Genomic DNA, 24093 nt, shown 5'->3' on the forward strand with positions numbered 1-24093 from the left:
AACCCAGGGCCTTGCGCTTCCTAGGCAAGCGCTCTACCACTGAGCTAAATTCCCAACCACCATTCATGTACTTCTATGGTGAGAGGGGAGGCAGAAAGAAAAAAGTTTTGGAAGATCACGGGGCCAGCTATCCTGCCACATGCAGGAGTGAATAAGAAGCCCTGAAACAAGCAAGTGAAAGGTAAAAGCCAACACACAAGCTTGTTCTCTGATCTCTGCATACATGCCATGTAATAATGTTCATGCCTGTATCACACATAGAAATACACACACACACACACACACACACACACACACACACACACACACACAAAGATTTTTCGTTAAAAAAAGAAGGAAGATTTGAGGCACTACTAGCTCAGTGGTATAATATATGCCTCACATTCATAAGGCCTCAAAGTCAATCCTAGCACTCAAGGAAAAGGCAAAAAGTGTGTCCAGGGATGGCTCCGAGGTTAAGATAGATGGATCAGAGTTTAAGAATACTGGTTGTTCTTCCTGAGGACCAGGATTCAATTGCTAGAACACATACAGTAGCTCAATGTTACCGGCACCTCCCATCCCAGGGAATCTGATATCATCTCTTGATCTCCACAAGATTAGGCATACGTGCAAGGCAAACATTCACACAATAATGGTAAATACAGGAAAAAATTTAGATATGTGGTTGAATTAAAAGGGTAGAGAAAAACGATAACCTAGAAATCAAAATAGCCTTAATAACGACTAAGAATTTTTAAAAAAAATCTATTTAGTCAGAATCCTTGAGAAAATAAAGAAGCTCTCTAATTCTATACCAGAACTAGAGGAGAAGAGGAAATTTCTCTGCTTTATACTGATCGGTGTTTGGGATGCTGTGATAGAAAATGGTTGCTCTACTCCACATCAATACCAAAAGTCATTTAATAAATTCTTCCTGAAAAAATACAAAAAAAACAAAAAAACAAAAACAAAAAAAAATGCGTATCTACTTGACATCTCCAGAAGCCCATAATAGCTTCAGAGTGATCTGGCCTTAGTATTACTGTTGGATGCTGATTGTCTTGTTGCACATTCGCTCATCTCTATCATATCTTCCTTAAAATAAAGCACAAATAAACAGCATGTGTAAGTAAGCAGTAAGACAGAAAGGCAAACACAGAAGGAAGGGAAAATTTATTCATGGTGGGGAATGATTTCTTAAATAGTTTGAGCTGCTATACGCCTATGAACTAGGTGGCTTAAAGAATAGAATTTTTTTTCACACTTCTAATGACTGATGTCTGAGATCTGGGAACCAGTGTGGCCAAATCCTGAGTGAAAGTGTCCTTCCTGGTAATACCTTCACTTGGTCTTCCACAGTATGCAGAGAATGAGTACCTGTCGATCACATCATTTGGAATCCATTTTCATGACCTAATCTGAGCATAGATGCCTCCCAAAGGCATTCCTCCTAACATTTTCCCACAGAGGGTATGGGTTATTAACATATGACTAACATATTAACATTCAGACAAAAACAATCAGTCCTGAACAGGCTATGAAAATTATGCTGGTGATTCAGCTGCTTTCTTATTAGAAGCTATGTCACTCACAAACACATTGCTCCAAAGTATTTTTGCCATAAATGGAGATACAAAATTGCCAGAAAGATAGCTAATGAGAATCACCAGACAACCCCTGCTTCATTTAAGAAATAAAACCAGGGTCCAAACACCACCCAGACATGAAGGAACCTGGTCAACAGTTCTCTGCACCCAAATCCCATAAGAGGGAGAGCTAAACCTTCAGAGGGGCAGACACGCCTGAAGGAAGCAGAGAAAGGACTGGAAGAGCTTGAAGGGGCTCAAGACTCCATATGAACCACAATGCCAACCTACCAGAGCTTCCAGGGACTAAGCCACTACCCAAAGACCATACATGGACTGACCCTGAGCTCCAACCTCATAGGTAGCAATGAATAGCCTAGTAAGGGCACCAGTGGAAGGGAAAGCCCTTGGTCCTGCCAAGACTGAACCCCACAGTGAACGTGATTGTTGGGGGGAGGGCAGTAATGGGGGGAGGATGGGGAAGGGAACACCCATATAGTAGGGGAGGTTTAGGGGTTAGAGGGATGTTGGCCCAGAAACCGGGAAGGGGAATAATAATCGAAATGTAAATAAGAAATTCTCAAGTTAATAGAGATGGAAAAAATAAAATAGAAAAAACAAAAACAAAGAAATAAAACCAAAGAACATGTACACAATGTCTACTGATAATATTTAGATACTACTAGAATACAATGCACGTGAAAGAGAATTACGGCAAATAGTAACTCCAGGTTGTAAGGTCAAGAAAAGGAAAAAGCACCCTGCATAGAAGGTGCTCTTGATTCCCAGCCTGGATTTGTCTGAATGCGGAAAGTCATCTCACAACTCAGGAACTATAAATGGTAGAGCCTAAACTGACCACATCAGCACCATAGAGACAAGGCATTTTTTTTCTTTAAAGCAACACTGCAGCCATCAATGGTTTATAGCTCTGCAAGGAGTTGGAATGGAATACACACCATCGCACTGTTTCACATGGATACCTCTACTTACATAGTTCCCTCCCCTATGTAAGCTATTACTGCATGGTGGCATTGTAAGACTGAATATAACCACACCTCAACCTGACTTCCATGTGTGGTGTACCCTAAGAGGCTGCTTAAGTGGCTCAATCTTGGTACCACAAATTGTACTTAGCACTTTGGCTGTTAGAATGTCATCACCCTGTGCCAGCTGCTGCAGATCAGGGCCTCTAACCTTGTTATCACATTCATCAAGTCCTGAGACTCATCAGTTATAATTGTGGAGACACCAATGATGTCCAAATAGAATCAAAGCCAATGCAGCCTCTATAATAACCCAATATCTTCAGGAGAAAAGCAGATCCTGCTTAATTCTCCTACTCAATTAGTAAGACACAGACACACCTTACTGTAATGGTGGTTTAGACTCTGATAATGATGGTATAAGTTGAACAAAGACCTGCCTGGAGACAGAGCTTTTTACAATGCTCTATACCTTGGGCTAGCACAAAGAAGGTGGGGGATACCAAGAGAAATGACAAATTGGCCTGAAGTGGAAAGTTCAGTGATAATGCCAAGCAAACCCCAACAGATTGATTGAACAAACACCTCAATGGTCATGCAAGCAACAGCATGGAGTTCACCTTCTCACAAACTCACAGGAGCAAGCATGGTGGTGGAACAAAAGCAACCCAACCCTGACAAAATGAGGGGATCCAGCTGCAAAAGTCTATATATACATTTGTCTTAGATACTGAAATGTATGCCTGCATCCAGCCAGTACCCAAAAAATTAGCTGTTAAAAGCACATCCCACCCACACCCCACATCTCCTAAACCCTGCCCCAGAAACTGAAGATAATCTGACATAGCTAGCTATACGGCTATCTGACAAAATTAACTTCCAGCCAGAACTTGTCGGAAGAGATAATGATGACTGCTGTACACTAATAAATTAGAATACATCAAGGACACCTAATGATTATAAATATGCATTCAACAACCTTTGGGGACACCAATGAAGAAAATATTTGTTTTATCAAAATGATAAACAAAATTGACAGACCTTAGGCCAAAATAACCAAAAGAAATAGAGAAGATACAAATTAATAAGATTATAAATGAAAACCTTGTAACAACATAATGAAAGAGAGCTAGGTCATTGAGAAATACTTTGAAAATCTATATTCCAAAAAATCTGGAAAATTAGAGATGTCTAAATATATATGACTTACCAAGAAACTATAAAACACCAAAACAGATCTCTAATGGGAAAACTGGGCCTAGAGTTTTGCTAGTGAATTTCTTTATTATCCAAAAGGCTATACAGGTAGTCTATTTCCTTGAGTCATGCAAATGGACACCATTCAAAGGACTACTCATTTTATCAAGTGGTCCAATATGTTGTCAGGTATGAACTATACATTTAACTATATCATCCTATTGTGGTAGGAATGCTAAAAGAACTATGCCAATATTTTTGATCTGGGAAACTAGTTAAGATACTCAGTCAAATGAAAAACCCTTAAGGTGACCATGGAATTCAATGTGTTAAGCAGTTGCCTTTAAATAAGCAAATTAAGACTGAACGTGATTGTTGGGGGGAGGGCAGCAATGGGGGGAGGATGGGGAGGGGAACACCCATAAGGAAGGGGAGGAGGAGGGGTTAGGGAGATGTTGGCCCTTAAACCGGGAAGGGGAATAACACTCGAAATGTAAATAAGAAATACTCAAGTTAAAAAAAATAAAATAAAAAATAAAAAAAATAAGCAAATTACTCTGGATTATAATACTATAAACCAAGAGGCCTTGTGTTAGTTAACTTAGTATTACTGTAATAAATATCACAGAAAATCATCATATGCAGAAAAAATGTTTATATTTGGCTTATAGTTTCAGTGTCTGTGGGCTGTGATTAGATAGACCCAGTGTGATGGACCTGCAGTAAAACCTCAGCTTGGAGAACACATGAAATCTGATCATTGGTGAGGAGTAGTCCCAATGTCCCCTCCACAGTATACCACTAATGACATCAAACCTTCTTAATAGGCCCCATTACTTAAAGGTTCTACTACATCACATGCTGGTGACCAATGGACCTTGCTTTGGGGACACTTTAACCCCAACTGAAGCATGTCACTACTTTCAGAAAAGGGAAACAGAAGAAGGGATCTGAGTGGGGCTTGAATACTAAACAGTGCTCATGTAGTTACAGCACTCACAGATTGAAGATGATGGAAGAACCACGATTCTGAAACCATGAGGAACTCTGAAAAATGGTGAAACAAGCTAATGGACTCTCCCGAAAGAGAATGTCCAAAGAGAATCTTGCTAACACTTGACTTTAGAGATCCTTGAGTCATACTTTTTTCATATATTTATTTATTTACTTTACATCCAACATCTGCCCCCTCAGCTCCCAGGCCTACCCCTCACATAGCTCCTTGCTCCCTCACCCTCCTCCTCTGAGAAGGAGGGAGTCCCCCCAGTATTACCCCACTCTAGCACATCAAGTCACTGCAGGACTAGGAGCTTCCTATCACACTGAGGCCAAACAAAGCATCCCAGTTAGGAGTACAAGAGCCACAGGCAGGCAGGCAACTTGTTCAGGGACAACCCCAACTCCAGTTGTTGGGGACACACATCAAGACCAATCTGCACATCTTCTCCATATGTGCAAGGGACCTAGGTCTAGTCCATGAAGCTCTTTGGTTCATGGTTCAGTCCCCAGGAGCCCTAAGTGTCCAGGTTAGTTGACTCTGTTGGTCTTCCTATACTGTCCCTATGCCAGTCAAGGCCCTTAATACTCCCCCAAAGTCTTCCATAAGGTTCCCAGGGCCTCATTTAATGTTTGGTTGTCCACTCTGCATCTTTTTCCATGAACTGCTGGGTGGACCCTTCACCCAGCCCTCAGGGCAGTCAGGGGAGGTTAGGGACCACCTAGGAGAAAATGGGGGACAAGAGAAGTGAAGAAGGATGCCAAGACAAGAGTCTGATCAAGGCAACAAATTTTATCTTTTCCCAAGATTGAATTTATAACATAGCAGGGGTAACAGAGGGAGAGGGGAAGCAAGAAACATATACGCAAGCCAAGGACACCGTGTTCTCATGGTCCGCTGATGTCAACAAGATATTGGTTTCTCAGAAAGGTCACAAATTTATCATATCATTAGACAACCTGACCACCAGATATACTTCTCTAAAAGGTCACAAGTTTGTCATATCATTAGGCATCCTGACCACCAGATTTGTATTAGCCTTCTACAGCTGGCTGGGGAATTTTCTCCATCTCCTCTTGGTTGTCCACCCTGCTTCCATCACCTTTGGGCCCCCTAGTAGGCCTTCTTTTGCTTATATCTTTTGGCCTTTGGGCATTTAATAGTTTAACCAGCTTAATGAACCTAGTCATACTTAACTCTAACTATAATATTGACATCAGTAGCCGTGCTGTCCTGGAATGAGCCCCTTGGAAACTGTGTCTGTCTTAGGTTGGAGCAATGTTTGTCACATGGACAAGAGAATCTCATGGCCAGGTATAAAGCAGCAGCTAATAATGTCCCTCCTGTCTTAGACCCTTTATTCATGAGTATATAGCTCTCTTACCCATCATTAACAGTCCACCTCAGCACACAGGGGTGACAATTCATTGATGTTTCAGCAAGATCTGCCCCTGCTCTATATTCTCCCGGACTGTCTCACAGTGGGTACCTTGGCATTGTATTCTGCCAAAGTCACTCTCTGGTGCTTCTGTAATGAACTATAGGCCTATACTTCCCTAGTGAGCATTGTTCTCTCCTCTGCAACACTAGTAAGCCTCACGTCTGGGTGCCAGTTTGCCCTGGCACACAAAGCAGACAGAAGAGGTTGGGGACCATCTAGGAGAAAATGGGGGACAAGAGATGCAAAGAAGGATGCTAAGAGTCTGATCAAGGCAACAAATTTTATTTTTTCCCAAGAATTTATATGATAGCAGGGATAACAGGGGATGGAGGGGCAAGAAACGTGTACACAAACCAAGGACACAGTGCTCTCATGGTCAGCTGATGTCAACAGGATGTTGGTTTCTCAGAAAGGTCACAAATTTGTCATATCATTAGGCATCCTGACCACCAGATTTGTATTAGCCTTCTGCAGCTGGCTGGGGATTGTCCATCATCCTGACCTCTTAATGAACCCAGTCATACTTATCTCTAGCATAATATTAACATCAATAATGGAGGGTTTTGAGGGCATAGCCTGCAACAGAGCCTTTCAGAGTACAGATATGCAGCCCCCCCCATCTGCAAGCATAACACAGTATTATTAATAGTGCCTTAATGGGATGGTTTCTTGCCCATATCCCCCACTACTACAAGTCCTAGCTACACTGCCCCTATAGACTCCCTGGGGCCTCCCCTTCCCCACCACATCCCAGGTCTCAGGCACATCGTAAAGATCCCTGCCTTCCCACTGACTATTTGCTTTCTTTCTCCCATGCTCTCCCTACACCCGATACCCACACCCAACTACCCTCCATCCCCCCTCTTTCACCCAGTTCCCTCCTTCCATCAACCTCCAAATCTACTTTATTTCCCCTTCTGAGAAAGACTCACCCATCCTCCCTTGTGCCCTTCCTGTTATTTGGCTTCTATGTAGCTGTGGATTATATCATGGTTATCCTTTAGTTTATGGCTAATATCCAATTATAAGGGAATATATATACCATGCATATCCTTTGGGGATTGGGTTACCTCACTCAGGATGATATTCTCAAGTTCCATTCTTTTGCCTGTAAAATTCATGATCTCCTTGTTTTTAATAACTGAATAGTATTCCATTGTGTGAATGAACCATATTTTCTGTATCCATTCTTCAGTTGAGGAGCATCTGGGTTGTTTCCAGTTTCTGGCTATTGCAAATAAAACTGCTGTGAACATAGTTGAGCAAGTGTTTTTGTGGGATTGTGAAGCATCTTTTTGGTATATGCCCAGGAGTGGTACAGCTTGGTGTTGAGGTAGAACTATCCCCAGTTCTCTGAGAAACCACCAAATTGATTTCCAAAGTAGTTATACAAGTTTGCACTCCCACCAGCAATGAAGGAGTGTTCACTGTATTCCACATCCTTGCCAGCATGTGCTATCCCTTGAGTTATTAGCCATTCTCATAGGTGTAGGGTAGAATCTCAGAGTCATTTAGCAATAAGTTTTTTCTTTATTATGTTTCAATAAAATGGACATTTTAATTGGGCCTCTTAAAACTTTTACATTTTATCTATGTATTGATATGGTCATACTTAAGTCCAATTTGCTGTTTTTTATTTTCTTGCCTCTTTGTTTTCTTTTTTCCTTGCATATTTTAAGTTAAACAGGGACACACTACTTTTGATTTCTCCCTTATTATTTCTTCATTATGTGTTTACAAAAGGGTACTCAGGTTTGCAATACACATTCATTGTTTACCATAGTCTGCAAATAAAAAGAATATATAACAACTTGGTTCTCTACTTTCACCATGTAGGTTCTGGGTTAAGGCTCAGGACTTCAGGCAGAGAGGCAAGTGGTTTTTTCTACTGAGACTTCTTGGCCTCCTTCCCATTTCCTTTCTCTCACTGCTTTTCTTATCATAGTAATTTATCTCTCAATAACTCACATGGTTGAAGTAATAATAGCATTTTATTGTTGTTATTGTTAAGTCCCTCAGATAACTCAGGAGCTGAGCTGGAGAAATGGCTTAGAGTGCTTGACACAAAATAATGAGGATCTGAGTGCAAAGAAAATGTGCATTAAGGTAAAAGGTTGGCATGCCACACTGCAGAGAGGGTGAAGATATGGGCCATGCCAAGGCTTTCTGGCCTGCCACCAGCAGGGCCCTAGATTCAGTGAGAGACCCTCACTGAGAGAACTAATAGGACATCTAGCATATTCCTTTGACTTCTGTGTACCCATAGTTACACACACACACACATACATGCACATATACAACATACATACAACATACATACAGGTATACAAGCACACAGGCACACATGCCACACAAAAACAGGGACTATCTCAAACTTACTTGTAGATTTTGGCTGAAAATCAGTGCCTTAAAACCACTGCTTCACAGATTCATTTCTCCTTTTCAACTACCTTGGGGAATCCATTTCTTACTAGAGCACATGCCTCACAGATAGATTTCCACTGTGTGTTTTAACAATTGTGGCTAAGGTTTCTAGAATGTATCTTTGTTTCACCAAGTCTTTAAAGTCCCCTATTTTCATATGTATTCTAACATTGTAACAGGCCCCCAGACCTTAGCACAGATGCTGTCATATGATAGAAGTGCCATTCAGTGCATAAAAGTCCACACATGGACTACACTACATACATGAAAACAAAGGCCTAATTCACCAAAATCCATAATGCTAGGAAAACCCCTTGTTTTTTGGCTTCTGTAGTTCTACTTGTGGCTAATTGCTTTTGCTAATTGAAGCATGTCAACTAAGGATGTGACTTTTGTGCTTAAAAGCTCACCCTGAGTCCTGAACACCGAGTGCAGTTAGATACCAAGCCAGCTAATAAAGACTTTTTATTGGTTTCAATCCAGATAATCATCTCTGCTGGATATCCCAGAACAACATGGATGTCATCTATTTTTAAAATCATTTCTAAGTTGATATGCTAACATTGGCTTTTCTTGCAGCCGTGGAGTTCCACCTTACCCTACCTCCAGAAATGCTCTGACAAAGGCAGACTTTTCTAAGGTTTGGGTAATCTTTGGTTACTGAAGCAAGTTTAAGGGAATATTTGGGTATCAGGCTGCCTTACTGAGTGAAATCTTCCTTCAAAGTCTACTTTTGCAGATAGTGAGGCATTTGGGAAACCTCTATCTAAGTTCTGATCCAATGAGACCTAGGTGAAGCATTAGGATACAAATGGAGTTTTCAGCTCAGTTTCCATTCCATGCCCTTCTCTAGGGAACAATATTCATACCATGTTTCTCTGATATTCTGGTTGATTGTGCTTTCAACGTATGGCTTGCCCTGTTGGAAGCAGGTGGGGAATGCTGCTGTTCAGATCCTGAAATGTGAACATTACAATTTTCTACCAAAAGATGGTGGAATTTGCCAGACACTTGCTCTCTAGCTTCTCAGTCAGATTCTGTCTGATCTGGACTATGGGGTATGTGGGATGAGTTCTCCAAATATCATGGGGAATGTTCAGGAGTCTTCATTCTCTTACCATCTTAGAAATATAGGATGTTCTAGCCTGAGGTTTTACTGATGCTGTTTCCCTTCTTTTCTTTTTCCTGTTTGGTTTTCAAAATCTATTTCATCTTTGAGCTTAACAATAGAGTAAGTCCTTCAGTCTTTGGCTCATGTTACTAGTAAGAATGATCACACATGCTTTTTCTATGAATAAGGAATTCAAAAATAATTGACTGAGGCAACCAAAGCCAAAAACTTGGGGCAAATAATGAAATTGTATTAATTAAAATATGTTTTATATAAAAAAGAGTATTACAATTAATGTTGATATAGAATTTGTCTTGCTAATATTTGAGCAATGTACTTGAAAGTGATTGAAATAGTAATGGATTCTTTACTTTCTTAGCTTCTTCCTCCTCAATGAAAGACTTCACAATTTAAATATGGTGGTGAGTTTGAATGGAGTGACTCAACATGTCTCTAAGCCTATGACCACTCTTACTTTAGTTCCCACTGTATCTTCCAATCTTGCAGAGGTTTGTTTTGTTTTCTTTTTTAGTGGAAAGAGATTGTATTGGACAAGGAAACCCAATAGGAAGAGAGGATCCTTAAAGCAGGCAAAAGAGTAAGAGAAAGCTCCTACTACCAGACACATCCTGGACAGCCAGAACCCAAAGACTAGGAAGCCCAGAAACAAGGATGAAAAAATTATTCCTAATAATATTCTGCTATATACATAGATTAATGCCTATCCCAATTGTCACCAAAGAAGCTTCATGCAGAACTGATGGAAACAGATACAGGGACCCACAGCCAAGAATTAGGCAGAGCTCTGGAACCATGCAGCATTCTTATCCATCAGGGAATGCAAATCAAAACTACTCTGACATTTCATCTCACACCAGTTACACTGGCTAGAAACAAGAATACAAACAGCAACAAATTCTGCTGTGGGTGTAGGGAAAGGAGAACACGTTGTACCTGCCGGTGGGAGTGCCAACTGGTGCAGCCACCAAGGTAATTTGTGTGGAAATTCCACAAAAAGGAAAAATAGCTTTACTATATCATTCCAATTGAACCACCCTGGGAAACCTTCCCAAACTACTCTGTCTCCTCCTACACAGCTATTTGCTCACTCATCATTCCTGCTTTATTCACAATAGCCAAGAACTGCAAAGAATTTAGATTCCCATCAGCTGAGGAATGCATAATGAGATACGCTATTGTACAGAATGGAATATTACTAATCTGTGAAGCAAACTGAAACTATCGAATTCATGTGGAAATGGATAGAGGTGGAATCATCATTCTGAATGAGGTAGCACAGACCCAGAAAGATAATCATTTCATTTTTCTCTCTGTGGACGTGAGCCTTCACATCCATATGCGTGCTCCATTTGGAATACTCACAGAGGTTTTGAAATTACTGTGGCACCATGGAGTGGGATTCTCAAGAGAGGGGAGATGGCAGAAAAAGTTAAAAGAGAATTACAGAACAGTAAGATTTAAATTGGGGGGGATGTGATAGAAGAAGGAGATGTGGGAGGCAGTAAATCTCTTCAAAATAGAAATCGACTACTGCAGAAGATTCTAAAAATACACACACAATAATCACACACATGCTCGTAGGCACACACTCATACAAACACATATGTGCACGTGCACACAGACATATGGACTGGGACTTTCAAGAGAGGGAAGATAAGATTTAAAAGAGAAAACCCAATGGCTAGAGACAAGCGCAGGAACCTAAACAACAGAAACCAAGACTACTTGGTGTCATCAGAGACCAGTTCTCCCACCAAAAATATACTGGATATCCAAACACACAAGAAAAGCACGATTTAGATTTAAAATCACATTTTTCATAATGATGGTGAACTTTAAGAAAGATATAAAGAACTACCTTAAAGAAATGCAGGAAAAAACAAGTAAACAAGTAGAATCCTTTAGAGAGGAAACACAAAAATCCCTGAAAGAATTATAGGAAAACAAAATCAAACTGGTGAAGGAATTGAAAATTGAAATAGAAACAATGAAGAAAGCACAAAGGGAGACAACCCTGGATATAGAAAACCAAAGGAAGAGACAAGGAGCCATAGATACAAGGATCACGAGCAGAATACAAGAGAAAGAAGAGAGAATCTCAGAAGCAGAAGATACTATAGAAAACATTGACACAACTATCAAAGATAATGTAAAAAGGAAAAAGCTCCTAGCCCAAAACATACAGGGAATCAAGGACACAATGAGAAGATTAAACCTAAGGATAATAGGTATAGAAGAGAGTGAAGACTCCCAGCTCAAAGGACCAGTAAATATCTTCAACAAAATCATAGAAGAAAACTTCCCTAACCTAAAGAAAGAGATGCCTATAAACATATAAGAACTCCAAATAGATTGGACCAGAAGAGAAATTCCACCCATCACATAATAGTCAAAACACCAAATGTACAAAACAAAGAAAGAATATTAAAAGCAGTAAGGGAAAAAGGTCAAGTGACACATAAAGGCAGAGCTATAAGAATTACACCAGACTTCTCACAAGAGACTATGAAAGCCAGACGATCCTGGACAGATGTCATACAGACCCAAGTTATTGTACCAGCAAAACTTTCAATTAACATAGAGGGAGAAACCAAGATATTCCATGTCAAAACCAAATTTATACAATAACTTTCTACAAATCCAGCCCTACAAAGGATAATAGATGGAAAACTCCAACACAAGGAGAGAAACTACACCATACAGAAAGCAAGAATATAATTTCCTTGCAATAAAACCAAAAGAGAGACAAACATAATTCCACCTCTAACAATGAAAATAACAGGAAGTGACAATATTATACCTTAATATGTCTCAACATCAATGGATTCAATTCACCAATAAAAAGATTTAAACTAATATATTGGATATGTAAAGAGGACCCAGAATCATGCTGTATTCAGGAAACACACCTCAGAGAAAAAAACAGACACTACCTCAGAGTAAATGTCTAGAAAACAACCTTACAAGCAAATGGCCCGAAGAAAAAAAGCTGGAGTTGCCATTCTAATATCAAATAAAATGGATTTTAAACCAAGAGTCATTAAGGACCTCCACATCAAACCAGATACACTCAAACTAAGAGAAGAAAAAGTGAGGAGGCATCTTGAACACATGGGCACTGGAGAAAATTTCCTGAAAAAAACACCAGTGGCTTATGCTCTAAGATCAAGAATCGAAAAATGGGATCTAATAAAATTGCAAAGTTTCTGTAAAGCAAAGGACACTATTGTTAGGACAAAGCGACAACCAACAGATTGAGAAAAGATCTTTACCAATCCTACATCTGATAGAGGGCTAATATCCAAAATATACAAAAAACTCAAGAAGTTAGACCACAGGGAAACAAATAACCCTATTAAACAATGGGGTTCAGAGCTAAACAAAGAATTCACAGCTGAGGAATGCCGAATGGCTGAGAAACACCTAAAGAGATGTTCAACATCTTTAGTCATAAGGAAATGCAAATCAAAACAACCCTGAGATTTCACCTCACACCAGTCAGAATGGCTATGATCACAAACTCAGGTGACAGCAAATGCTGGCGAGGATGTGGAGAAAGAGGAACACTTCTCCATTGTTGGTGGGATTGAAGACTGGTACAACCATTCTGGAAATCAGTCTGGAGGTTCCTCAGAAAATTGGACATTGAACTACCTGAGGATCCAGCTATACCTCTCTTGGGCATATACCCAAAATATGCCCCAACATATAAAAAAGACACGTGCTCCACTATGTTCATAGCAGCCTTATTTATTATAATAGCCAGAAGCTGGAAAGAACCCAGATGCCCTTCAACAGAGAAATGGATACAGAAAATATGGTACATCTATACAATGGAATACTACTCAGCTATCAAAAACAATGCCTTTCTGAAATTCATAGGCAAATGAATGGAACTGGAAAATATCATCGTGAGTGAGGTAACCCAATCACAGAAAAACACACATGGTATGCACTCATTGATAAGTGGCTATTAGCCAAAATGCTTGAATTACCCTAGATGCACAGAACACATAAAACTCAAGAATGATGACAAAAATGTGAATGCTTCACTCCTTCTTTAAAAGGGGAGCAAGAATACCCTTGGGAGGGAATATGGAGGCAAAGTTTAGAACAGAGGCAGAAAGAGCACCCATTCAGAGCCTGCCCCACATGTGGCCCATACATATATAGCCACCCAATTAGATAAGATGGATGAAGTAAAGAAGTGAAGGCCAACAGGAACCGGATGTAGATCTCTCCTGAGAGACACAGCAAGAATACAGCAAATACATAGGTGAATGCCAGCAGCAAACCACTGAACTGAGAACGGGACCCCCGTTGAAGGAATCTTAGAAAGGACTGGAAGAGCTTGAAGGGGCTTGAGACCCCATATGAACAACAATGCCAACCAACCACAGCTTCCAGGACAAAGCCACTACCTAAAGACTATACATGGACTGACCCTGGACTCTGACCTCATAGGTAGCAATGAATATCCTAGTAAGATCACCAGTGGAAGGGGAAGCCCTTGGTCCTTCCAAGACTGAACCCCCAGTGAACGGGATTGTGGGGGGGAGGATGGTAATGGGGGGAGGATGGGGAGAGGAACACCCATATAACAGGGGATGGGGAGGGGTTAGGGGGATGTTGGCCCAGAAAGTGGGAAGGCAAATAACAATCAAAATGTAAATAAGAAATAGTCAAGTTAATAAAGATGGAAAAAATGAAAAAAAGACAAGGAAGGACACTTCATATTCATCAAAGGAAAAATCCACCAAGATGAACTCTCAATCCTAAAAATGTATGCTCCAAATGCAAGGGCACCTACATTCATAAAAGAAACCTTACTAAAGCTCAAAACACACATTGCACCTCACAAAATAATAGTAGGAGATTTCAACACCCCACTCTCATCAATGGAAAGATCATGGAAACAGAAATTAAACAGAGATGTAGAGAAACTAACAGAAGTTATGAAACAAATGGATTTAACAGATAGTTATAGAACATTCCATCCTAAAACAAAAGGATGTACTTTCTTCTCACCACCTCATGGTACCTTCTCCAAAATTGACCATACAATCGGTCACAAAACAGGCCTTAACACATACAGGAAGATAGAAATAATCTCATGCATCCTATCAGATCACCATGCACTAAGACTGGTCTCCAATAACAACAATAATGACAGAAAGTCCACATATACATGGAAGTTGAACAATGCTCTACTCAATGAAAACTTGGACAAGGAATAAATAAAGAAAGCAATTGAAGATTTCTTAGAATTTAGTGAAAATGAAGATGCAACATTCCCAAACTTATGAAACACAATGAAAGTGGTACTAAGAGTAAAACTCATTATCTCTGAGTGCCTGCAAAAAGAAACAGGAGAGAGCATATGTCAGCAGCTTGACAGCACACCTAAACTCTAGAACAGAAAGAAATAAATAAAGGCAAGATGAGCAGAGACAGGAAATAATCAACTTCAGAGCTGAAATCAACCAAGTAGAAAGGGAAAGGACTATACAAAGAATCAATAAAACCAGGGGCTGGTTCTTTGAGAAAATCAACAAGATAGATAAACCTTTAGCCAGAATAAACAGAGGTCACAGAGACTATATCCAAATTAACAAAATCAAAAATGAAAATGAAGACATAAAAACAGAATCTGAAGAAATTGAAAAAAATCATCAGATCCTACTACAAAAGCCTATATTCAACAAAACTGGAAAGTTTGGGGGAAATGGACAATTTTCTAGATACCAGGTAACAAAGTTAAATCAGGAACAAATAAGACATCTAAACAACCCCATAACTCCTAAAGAAATAGAAGCAGTTAAAAGTCTCCCAACGAAAAATAGCCCAGGTCCAGACAGGTTCAGTGCAGAATTCTATCAGACCTTCATAGAAGACCTAATACCAATACTGTCCAAACTATTCCACAACATTCAAGCAGACAGAACATTACCAAATTCCTTCTATGAAGCCACAATTACTCTTATACCAAAACCACACAAAGACCCAACAAAGAAAGAGAACTTCAGACCAATTTCCCTTATGAATATTGATGCAAAAACACGCAATAAAATTCTTGCAAACCGAATCCAAGAACACATCAAAACAATCACCCATCATGATCAAGTAGGCTTCATCCCAGGGATACACAGATGGTTAAATATACAAAAATCCATCAATGTAATCCACTGGATAAACAAACTCAAAGATAAGAACCACATGATCGTTTCATTACATACTGAGAAACCATTTGACAAAATTCAACAACACTTCATGATAAAAGTCCTGGAAAAATCAGGAATTCAAGGCCCATATCTAAACATAGTAAAAGCAATATACAGCAAACCAGTAGCTAACATCAAACTTAATAGAGACAAACTTGAAGCAATCCGACTAAAATCAGGGGCTAGACAAGGCTGCCCACTCTCTCCCTACTTATTCAGTGTAGTACTTGAAGTCCTAGCCAGAGCAATCAGACAGTGAAACGAGGTCAAAGGGATACAAATTGGAAAGGAAGAAACCAAAATATCACTACTTGCAGATGATATGATACTGTATTAAGTGACCCCAAAAGTTCCACCAGAGAACTATTTAATGTGATAAACAACTTCAGCAATGTGTCTGGGTGTAAAATTAACTCAAATAAATCAGTGGCCTTCCCCTACTCAAAGGATAAACAGGCTGAGAAAGAAATTAGGGAAATTACACCTGTTATAATAGCCCCAAATAATATAAAATATCTTGGTGTGACTTTAACCAAGCAAGTGGAAGATCTGTATGACAAGAACTTCATGTCTCTGAAGAAAGAAATTGAGGAAGATCTCAGAAGATGGAAAGATCTTCCATGCTCATGGATTAGCAGGATTAATATGGCAAAGATGGCCATTTTGCCAAAAGCAATCTATAGTTTCAATGCAATCCCCATCAAAACTCCTACTCAATTCTTTATAGAGATAGAAAGAGCAATTTGCAAATTCATTTGGTATAACAAAAAACCAAGAATAGCAAAAACTATACTCAATGATAAAGAATTTCTGGGGGAATCACCAGCCCTGACTTTAAGTAGTATTACAGAACAATAGTCATAAAAAATGTTTGGTTTTGGTACAGAGACAGGCAGAAAGATCAGTGGAACAGAATTGAAGACCCAGAAATGAACCCACACACATATGGTCATTTGATCTTTGACAAAGGAGCTAAAACCATCCAATGGAAGAAAGACATCACTTTCTACAAATGGTGCTGGTTCAACTAGAGGTCAGCATGTAGAAGAATGCAGATCGATCCATGATTATCACCCTGTACAAAGCTTACGTCCAAGTAGATCAAGGACCTCCACATCAAACCAGATACACTCAAACTAATAGAAGAAAAAGTGGGGAAGCATCTCGAACACATGGGCACTGGAGAAAATTTCCTGAATAAAACACCAATTGCTCATGCACTAAGATCAAGAATCGACAAATGGGACCTCATAAAACTGCAAAGCTTCTGTAAGGCAAAAGACACTGTCATTAGGAAAAAACAGCAACCATCAGATTGAAGAAGGATCATAACACCAGTCAGAATGGCTAAGATAAAAACCTCAGGTGACAGCAGATGCTGGTGAGGATGTGGAGAAAGAGGAACACTCCTCCATTGTTCATGGGATTGCAAACTGGTACAACCACTCTGGAAATCAGTCTGGATGTTCCTCAGAAAATTGGACATTGCACTACCTGAGGATCCAGCTATACCTCTCTTGGGCATATACCCAAAAGATGCTCCAACATACAACAAAGACACATGCTCCACTATGTTCATAGCAACCTTATTTATAATAGCCAGAAGCTGGAAAGAACCCATATGCCCTTCAACAGAGGAATGGATTCAAAAAATGTAGTGCATCTACACAATGGAATACCTCTCAGATATCAAAAACAATGACTTCATGAAATTCATAGGCAAATAGAATGAACTGGAAAATATCATCCTGAGTGAGGTTACTCAATCACAGAAAAGCACACTTGGTATGCATTCATTCATAAATGTATATTAGCCAAAAAGCTTGAATTACCCAAGATGCAATCCACAGACCAGAGGAAGCTCAAGAATAAGGATGACCAATATGTGGATGCTCCCACTCCTTCTTAAAAGGGGAAAAAATAACCATAGAAGGGGATATGGAAGCCATGTTTAGAGCAGTGACTCAAGGAATGGCCATTCAGAGCCTCACCCACATGTGGACCATATATATATACATATATATACATATACACATATATATACATATATACATATACATATATATATACAGCCGCCATGTGGAATATATATATATATATATATATATATATATATATATATATATATATATATCTCCGCCAAAACTAGATAAGATTGATGAAGCTAAAAAATCCATGCTGAAAAGGACTGGATATAGATTTCTCCTGAGAGACACATCCCAGCAAATCATTGAACGGAGAACAGGACCCTGTTTAGGGGAATTAGAGGAAGGATTGAAAGAGCTGAAGGGGCTTGTAACCCCCTAAGAACAACAATGCCAACCAACTAGAGCTTCGAGGGATTAAACCACTACCGAAAGACTATACATGGAGTGACCCAGGGCCAACTGCATATGTAGCAGAGAATAGCCTTGTTGGGGCACCAGTAGAAGGGGAAGCCCTTGGTCCTGTCGAGGTTGGATCCCCCAGTGCAGGGGAATATTGAGGGGAGGCAATAAGGGGTATGTATACTGGTAATACCCATATGGTGGAGGGGGAGGGGAGGGAATGGGGGCTTGTGGGCAAGAAACCAGGAAGGGGAATAACATTTGAAATGTAAGTAAAGAAATATATCTAATAAAAAATTTTAAAAAGAAAAGGAAAAAAAGAAAAATATTTGAAGTAGAGAAAAATAAAAGAGAATTACATGTAAAGACAGGTTAGATTAGGTAGAAAAGAAAAATAGAGGAGGGGAAGGAAAGTAAATAGTATCAGGTTTTCATAATGTCATACATAAACTATTAATGTAGAAGCTTCCTAAAAATATACTGATATACATATTTTAAAAAAGATGGAGTCACCCTCTACTGCGGCAACAATGCTTGCTTATGCTAGACACCATGGGATAACTAATGCAGAGCCCATACCCAGGAATTACTGAGCCTGTTTTGGACCTGTTGGCCAGTGAGGCCATCCCTGGCCATTACAAGACACTATCAGTGTTCTTGGATACCTTCCAGAACTTATTGGTAAGACCCTGCTATGTGCCTGAGTAGAACATGAAGAAATCAAGCTGATACTGACCCACTGATACTGGCTTTATCCATACTTGTTAGAATTCATACTGCTGGAAAGTTCTAGCCACACTACCACAAGTGAAAATGAACCATAAATACTCAGGTATGAACTCTGTGAGAAACAATAATGACGGGCCAGATAACACATAACCACTGTGATGGTTTGTATATGCTTGGCCCAGGATGGCACTATTAGAGAGTGTGGCCTTGTTGGAAGAGGTGTGTCATTGTGGGTGAATGCGGTCTTCCACTAGCAGCCTTCAGATGAAGATGTAGAACTCTCAGCTCCTTCTATACAATGCCTGCTTAGATGCTGCCATATTTTGACCTTGATGATAATGGACTGAACCTTTGAACCTGTAAGACAATTCCAATTAAATGTTGTCCTTTATAAGACTTACCTTGGTCATGATGTCTATTCACAGCAGTAAAACCCTAACTAAGACAACCACTGATGTAGTATTGGGGCAGGAAACTAAAACTATACTAGTCTTATACCCTAGGTGAGAATCTAATACTATTTATTCTGCTAAATGGATTCAATAGTAAACCAGCTCCTAATGATTTGCCATTGTACCCATAGATCAAGACATCGAAAAACCCTTATGGAAGCTCATATATACAGTAAATGATAATCAATACAGATACCCACAACTGGCCAAGGTGCAGAGAATTAGACATCAATAAATGTCCAGCGCTAAATAAAATATGCATAGATCTTCTTCCAAAGGCACTGGAATGGCTGTGGAAGAGGGGGTCAAAGGACTGTAAGAACCAGAGTTGGTGGAAATACAAGAAAACAGTGTATTTTGCATACTGCAGGAAAGCTACATGTATAAGCTCACAGTGATTATGACAGCATATTTAAGGCCTGTCAAGCTCTAGCCAGACCAAATCCCAACAGGACAGGGGAGATGACAACAAGAATTAAGGAACATGGGTCTACAAAAGTAGAGAAATACGGTTGTAGTCAAAGGGAAGGAGACAGATTGTGTCTTGAGTGAGACTAAAATTAGCATCTGCACAGACTCCCAGACAATGTGTTGTGTGACTTTAGTTTAACGTGCATTTGTGGAGTCAGGTATCAGAAAAAATCACGAGTTTGGTTCAAGCCTAGTTAGGAAACTGTTTCCTATGCCCCATCAGCTTCCAAGTTCCCCACTCCTATGTTAGAACTCTCCAGCTTTCTCTGCCAAGAAAGTAAGTGTTTCTGGCATGGAAAACAGCTCTTTGTTTCGTTTCACTTTCGTCTTCATGGAAATGCAGGAGATTCTGGAAAGCAACTAGATCTCTGCTCCTCCATGATTGGCCATCACACACTGAGAGGGGAGAAACATGAGCCAGAAAAATGTGTAAGTCCTATATAACCGAGTAGAACCTGCTGCCTTCCATAGAGGAAGCAGGTGTGGGTTTCATGTGAAGAGGCTGGAGCACAGTGAGGGGGGATTTCCTGTAGCTAAACTACAGCAAACAAATCCACTGGACATAGGAATTTCTGGTAAGTGGGCAGGAGTATTCAGATCTAACTTCTAACCTGCACTATTTGTTTTCTCTGAAGATCTTATAGGTAAGAAAGTGTTCAGGAACACACCCAGACAATGGAGATCCTCAACATGGAAATAGAGGGACTTTGGTGCGAGGTGGGCAGAACTGGCTGTGAATAGGTGTAGCCTATCTTTCAAGTTGAGGTAGACCTAAGGGAGATGACATAGATGTTGTTTTTGGTAATAACTTATTCAATTGATTTGCTTGGCTCTTACTCCTCTCCCTAAGATGGTTGCAATGCATGTGTCAGGTAACAGAAAATGTCTTCAGTGTGTATGAAGTTTATTGTGTCCTAGGTTCATCTTGTTTCCCAGTTAATTATTTAACTACTTCAACTAATTCCTAATATTCTTGAGGACCCTGGCCTATAGAGAAGAGGTTCATCTTGATGCTGCTTCTGCCGGAGGTGGCTGTGAAAATCTGTGCCCCAAGAGTTGTGTAGGCAAATTAAAAATGATTTAAGTGAAATACAGATAGTTGGACTCAGTGAAATCTTTTAATAACAAAAATAAAACAGAAAAAAACAGACTTATATGATCATTAAATATTTGGCATTGATTAAACACTGATTTCAATTATTATTCAATTTTGTTTGCATTTAGTTTGAAAAACTAGAAGTATATTGATTAAGTTCCCACACATTTGAAGGGACACACTGAAGGAAGTGTGCACACCATGAGAAGACATTTTATTTCATATAAAATACTCTAGTATGGTTAGATGTAACACAGTTCTTGTGTTTTTATAGTTGTTGATGCTGGCTTTGGGACACATGCAGATTTTCATGTTATTTTCCCTTATTTTGCTTAGTTTTAATTTCTCCATAATTAACTGAGAGCTAGTAGAAATTGTTTCTAGTTTCCTTTTTATTCCCATTATAAACACCATGAACAAAGCATTTTGAAAAGAAAACCATTTGGGGGTTTACATATTGTGATCACAGGCAACCATCACAAAGCAAAATCAAGGTAGAAATTCAAGCAGGGGCAGAAATAAGAACAGTGAGAGAATGTTGCTTAATAACTTGCTCCCTTGATTTGATCATGCTTTCTTAAATTACCTAGGACAGCCTACCCAGGGGGGATACTAACCCACATTGGGCTGAGACCTTCCACATTAATCCTTAATCAAAAAAAAAAAATCCCATAGCCATGCCTCCAATTCAAAGTGATGGATGTAATTCTTCAAATGAGGTTTTCTCACCTGAAAGGACTCTCTAGTTTGTATTTGTTGATAAAAAAAAAAAGAAAGGAAGGAATGAAAGAAGAAAGCAAGGAAGGACGGACGGACGGACAGAAGGAAGGAAGACAGAAAGAAAGAAAAGAGATAGAGAGAGGGAGGGAGGAAGGAAAGAAGGAAGGAAGGAAGAAAGAAAGAAAGAAAGAAAGAAAGAAAGAAAGAAAGAAAGAAAGAAAGAAAGAAAGAAAGAAAGGAAGGAAGGAAGGAAGAAAGAAGAGACAGACAAACAGAGATTACTCAATAAGAAGGTAACTAAGGCTACAGCATGGGGGAAAAACACATTGCTAAGCGCAAAGGATCTTCAATCTCTTGCAACTTACTGTCCCTTCCTTCTTTCAGTGACTTTATAAATCACCGACATGGGTCAGCTCTTCTCTGATACATCTAAGAATGAAGACAATGAAGGAGATTTGGTGTCCAGCTTCAAAGCATATTTTAAAAAATTAATACAGAAACAAAAATCATTTCTCCAGAAACTATCCATTTAATAGAGTTACACCTGAGCAAAGGAGACTTTCTTGGGGCAAATGATTTAATTAGTGATGCATTAAAAAATATTGATAACATCCCAATAAATATTGCTGTGACAGGAGAGTCAGGAGCAGGAAAATCCAGCTTCATCAATGCACTGATAGGGATTAGACCTGAAGAGGAAGGTGCAGCTGCAGTTGGGGTAGTAGAGACAACTATGAAGAGAACTCCTTACCAACATCCCAAAATTAAAACTTTAACCTTATGGGACCTGCCTGGTATTGGAACTCAGAAATTCCCACCAAAGACTTATTTGGAGAAAGTGAAATTCAAAGAATATGATTTCTTCATTATTGCTTCTGCCACACGTTTTACAAAACTTGAATTAGACCTCGCCATAGCAATCAGAATTTTGAAAAAGAATTACTACTTTGTGAGAACCAAAGTAGACATTGATTTAAACCACGCACTTTTGACAGAGAAAAGACCCTGAAGCAGATCCGAAGCTATTCTGTGAATACCTTTAGTAACAATTACATGGATGTACCACAGATTTTCTTGATCTCTAACTATGATTTATCTGACTATGATTTTCCAATCCTGGTGGACACCCTGAATAAGAATCTCCCTGCTCAAAAACGCTACAATTTTATGCTTTCCCTGCCAAAAATTACAGAGGCAGCAATTGACAGAAAGCACAAGGCTTCGCAACAGTTTATCTGGCTAGAAGCCTTCAAGGTTGGAATTTTGGCAACATTTCCTGTAGTGGGCATCCTCAGGGATAATGATGTTGAGAAACTAACGGAGAGTTTAAACCACTATCGACAACTCTTTGGAGTGGACGATGAATCTCTGGAGTTAATGGCTAGGGATTTCCAAGTGCCTGTTGGACAACTAAAAGAAAAAATTAAGTCTCCTCATTTGTTGAAGACTAACAGAGAGGAAACATTAGGAAAAAAGCTTTTAAAATATTTAGAGAAATTTGCATCAGCTAATGGTGGGCTCCTTGCTACAGGTCTTTACTTCAGGAAAACTTTTTATTTACAGCTTCATTTCCTTGACACAGTGGCTGAAGATGCCAAGGTTCTCCTTCAATGGACATACTCAAAACAGTAGTTCAAACTCAACTTATCCACAGCTTCTGACTCTGACAACATCAAGTGGTCAATATCAGGAAGTCACTAGGGAAATTCTCCGTCTGATTGCTTTTCTTTTCAGCCAATCCACTACCACCATGGAAAAGCTGACGATAAAGTCCATATGTCTTAATTTGCCAGAACGTGGCAATTCCCAATTTTTTTTCAGTTCTTTAATTTCCCTCATATCCTTTTCTCTCTCCAGTACACATGCATACTTGAATACATACACAAATGCACACATACACACACATGTACACACACAAAAAAAAACATGCCAGCAAACATGCAAGTGCATACACACAAAAGATGCAACAGGAGTTTTGTAGCCATTTTCTCCTAATCAAAACATCCTAACAAAGACTCAGGAAGCTGGGGTCTCTATGCTGAGTACAAAAAACACTTGACATGTGTGCTGGTTTGAACACATATGGCTCCATAGACTCAATTATCTTAATGTTTCACTCATAGGTAGAGGCCCTATTAGAAGGTATGGCCTTGTTAGAATAATTGTTGCCATGTTGGGGGCAGTAGGTATATTTGGGTCTCATATATGTTCAACCTAACCCAGTTTTTTTTTTAATTTATTTAATACTTAATAATAATTCTTTGGTTTCCAGGCAAACATCCCCTTCACCCCTCCCCTTCCTTATGGGTGTTCCCCTCCCAACCCTCCCCCC

At 39.5% G+C, this 24093-nt stretch overlaps 1 pseudogene across 1 annotated transcript; it reads left to right on the forward strand.

The window, feature by feature from the left end:
- The first annotated feature begins 1094 nt into the window (after positions 1-1094).
- On the forward strand, positions 1095-23531 carry Ifgga2l-ps2 (interferon-gamma-inducible GTPase 2 like, pseudogene 2; annotated as a pseudogene). The gene has a single exon (XR_010059854.1). The product of XR_010059854.1 is annotated as an interferon-gamma-inducible GTPase 2 like, pseudogene 2 (transcript).
- Positions 23532-24093: the final 562 nt, after the last annotated feature.

The sequence above is a fragment of the Rattus norvegicus genome, chromosome 18 (assembly GCF_036323735.1).
Source record: "Rattus norvegicus strain BN/NHsdMcwi chromosome 18, GRCr8, whole genome shotgun sequence".
Lineage (NCBI taxonomy): Eukaryota > Metazoa > Chordata > Mammalia > Rodentia > Muridae > Rattus > Rattus norvegicus.